Source organism: Myotis brandtii, unplaced genomic scaffold (assembly GCF_000412655.1).
Source record: "Myotis brandtii unplaced genomic scaffold, ASM41265v1 scaffold952, whole genome shotgun sequence".
Taxonomy (NCBI): domain Eukaryota; kingdom Metazoa; phylum Chordata; class Mammalia; order Chiroptera; family Vespertilionidae; genus Myotis; species Myotis brandtii.
The window spans coordinates 703,780-707,135 of record NW_005371930.1 but is presented as its reverse complement, the minus strand read 5'-3'; the positions used below and the strand labels follow the sequence as shown (position 1 = coordinate 707,135).

The 3,356-nt window shown below is 54.2% G+C and overlaps 1 long non-coding RNA gene across 1 annotated transcript in view; it reads right to left on the bottom strand.

The window, feature by feature from the left end:
• Positions 1 to 20: 20 nt before the first annotated feature.
• Positions 21 to 3,356, bottom strand: part of LOC106724744 — an 8,885-nt gene continuing 5,549 nt past the window's right edge. Inside the window, exon 3 of the long non-coding RNA XR_001360585.1 lies at positions 21 to 2,688. This is a non-coding gene — a long non-coding RNA (uncharacterized LOC106724744). The remainder of the gene's footprint in view (positions 2,689 to 3,356) is intronic.

Genomic DNA, 3,356 nt, shown 5'->3' with positions numbered 1-3,356 from the left:
GGCCCAGCCTCAGGGAACAGAGGCCCTTTATGTGGTCCGGCATCTTTAATGCCGCCGTGTCCACAGCGTGGGGATCCAGTTCTCTTTCCCTTTCGTTTTATTTTATTTTTTTTGAAAAAAAGAAAGAAAAGAAAGCTGTTTTGGACTCTCAGCTCAGTGTGGGAGAATCTGTTAGGTTTGGGGGCTTTTAATTTTTTAAGCCCTCGTTTAAGCACTCACAGTGCTGGGCCGGCTCCCAGCCGCCCTGCCCACCGCCTGCATGCGGGGGGCACATGGGCTTGTCCGCCGCCGGACAGACCCTGGGGGGGGCCCTGCGTGGTCCTAATCCTCTGCTGGTGCCGACCTCCCTCCGTGTCCCCGGGGCCCGCCAGGGCTCGTGGAGAGCTGGGGCCGGGGCTGCCTGAGTTTCTTTGTTGGTCCCTGACCCTTCGGAGTGGCTGAACCTTTTTCCTTAAAAGGTGGGTTTTGCAAAGTGCAGCTGCGAGCTCACCTCCGCCCTCGGGCGGGCTGAGGGAGCGTGGCCTGCAGACGCAGCCGGCTTCCCCGGGAGTTTCAGGGCAGCCCGGGTCTTGATTTATGCAAAATGGCCCGCTTGGTCCAGAAAGTTCTAGCTTGCAGCTCACAGGCAGATTCTCGTGTGCGTGCATCTTTGTTTTTCTAATTCAGAGCCGTGGGGGCCTGGGCAGCTCAGCCCACACGAGGAAAAATCGGCGGCTGCTTTGTTCTGAGACCAGACAGCAGTCGATCCTGGAGGACGTGGGCTGCGGAGACGGGCGCACGCAGCGGCGGGAATGGAAACATTTCCGCGGTATGACAGGCACGTCCCGCTGCTGCAGGCGGCAGGCGCGTGCCACCCAAATATTTAGCAAGCACCCCATGAAACACCGGTGACAAAATAAAAGTCAGGGAAAGAAACAGGGTGTCGTACCCTTTAAAGCCAAGCGAGCAAGAGTAGAGAGAGGCATTTGGAGGTTGGAGGGGGGGGGTGTTAATCATTTTTAAAAGCACTTAATACTTTTAATAGCTGCCCACTGCTCATCTCTTTTAATTTGACTTTTTTTCGCTGTAATTAACGCAGGTGAAAGAGATTTTTAACCCTAAATCCCGGAATGATAGGTAGTCACATTTCCTGAGTATCAAATCATCTTCTTTTTGGACGAGGTGGGGCAAGTAGCATAAGATCAATTAATTTCCATAAATGAGCGTTTTCGTTCTGAATTAGTATTCTGCACCGAGATGAGGTTCGCCTCGTGGTTTTAATGTATGTGGCTACCACCTTACCCGGCGTATAACTTGCAGAGCCGGATGGTCAGTGACCATCGTAGTTCTTAACTTGGGTGAAATCAGTAAAATAGACCTCTTCCCCAAATCAGTGAAAAATTCCATAGACTTTTTATTTTTTTATTTTTGTAAATCAGGCAGAATCTCAGCATTCTCCACGGCACCCGCTACTTCTCAGCAGGATTGTGTTTTTTTGTGTGTGTGTTGTTTTTTTTTTTAAAGCAGCAGCACGCATAGCAGTTTTCACATCGCCGCTTCTATATAAACTCCGCTGTAGACTGAAGTGGCCCGTTCTCACAGCACAGATGGGCTGGTCTGTCGGGCTCCGGGCTTTGGCCACGCGGCGTATTCCCATGGTGGAGCCGACGGTTTGGGAGATCGGAGGTCAAAACAAACAAGTTGCCTCCGCCTCGAGGAGCAGCCTGACCCAGTGACCTGCCCGCTCCCGAAAAATTCTGTCGGGGAACACGATCCCCTTCATTAGATTTTAATTTAAATTTTGGTCTTTATCTCTGCCTTTTGAGACGGCACATGACCTTGGTCAAAGGACCGGCCGTGTCTTAATGAGTTACCAGTTTTTATCTTGTTCTGCAGCGTGGGCCGAGCTAGCCTTGGGTTGAAACTCAGCGTTGTGGGGTGTGGGCAGGGTTAGATTGTGCTATCTTCACAGTGTCGCAGGGCGGACATTGACTGTCTGGGTGTTGTATGTACAGCCTTCCATAAAGTCATTTTGAGACTTTTATGAAAAAACAGCTGGTTAAATATTTGGCATGGTCTAAAGGTACTTTAAAATCCAAACTAAAAAAAAAATAATAATAATCAACAGGTAACTACAAAGAGTAGCCATAAACTTTAAAAAAATGTATCTTGCCAAGATAAAGGGCACCCTATATCGGTCCCTATCGCCACCCAGGAGGGCAGAGCACCTTTACAGCCGCAATCATTGGCAAACGCTGGTGACTGTTTATTTTGTGAATTTGCTCACATTACGGTGTTGTAATCAGCTCCGAGGGCTCCTCTCCCCCCTCCTCCTCGTTTTTTAAGTGTTTGCTGCTGCATCTCTAAGTTCTGGATTCCTTTCCTGTTCCCAGCCCCCAGCCCCCAGCCCCCAGCCCCGAGGCCCCTTCCTGGGGTGGCCGGTGCCTCCAGCAGGCGGGCTGGGCTGCGTCCTGCAGAGTAAGTCGGAGTTGGGCTGCGGCTTTTTTTGAGGCTTGTCTTAGGGACGTACCTGTTGGTGGAGACGCTGGGGAATGGAAGGAACAGTTGATGGCATTTGCCAGCCCCGTTGGGGAGCCAATTTCCCGGATTTTTTAAAACCCTTTCGTCCTTTCCGACGGGGGGTCCTTTATTTAGCCTGTGGTCGACCCTGTCTCGGCATCTGAGTTGTATTTCTCGTCAGGGCCGGGGCTCTCGAAGATTCGGGTCAGTCTCAGCGATGGGGGCCTCTCCTCCCTGGTCAGGAGCGAGCTTCACCTCGCTACGCCCCCTTCCCCATCTGTGCAATGGGCCAGCACATGTCCCGGCCTCACGGTGACACCCGGACAGCACTTGGCACACGCCTAGCTCACACACAGCCCCTCAGAAACGCCTGGACGCGAGGGCTGTCCTCAGGGGGGGGCACCAAGCTCAGGCGAGTGAGTTCCCCAGGATCAACCCGCTGCTGAGGGCTGGCACGGGGTTCGAACGCGGGCCTGCGTCCTCCAGAGCCCGCACTCATTCTGAGTTCACTGAGCATGAACACGGGTGTCCACGTGGCGGCCGGATGTGGATGGCGTGCTCTCTGCGCCGTGGCCCGTGCGTGGAGCACGTGTGCGTGGACACACAGGTGTCCTGTGCTCCGGGTACGTGGAGGAACTTGGGCGCAAGAGAAACTTGGTGGGTTTGAACCATCACAGCTTCCAGAGTTGGACGGGCGATTGGTGGCCATGTGTCCGCCTGGGGTTGGCCGTGGGCCACCCTGGGGCCGCCAAACAGCCAGTGGTTGGCCAGCCACCCCCGTGCCGGGCTGCTGGTGGGGGGAGGAGGGGCCCTTGCCCAGCCCGCTGCACTCTGGGCTCTGGCCAGGCAGGGCCCTG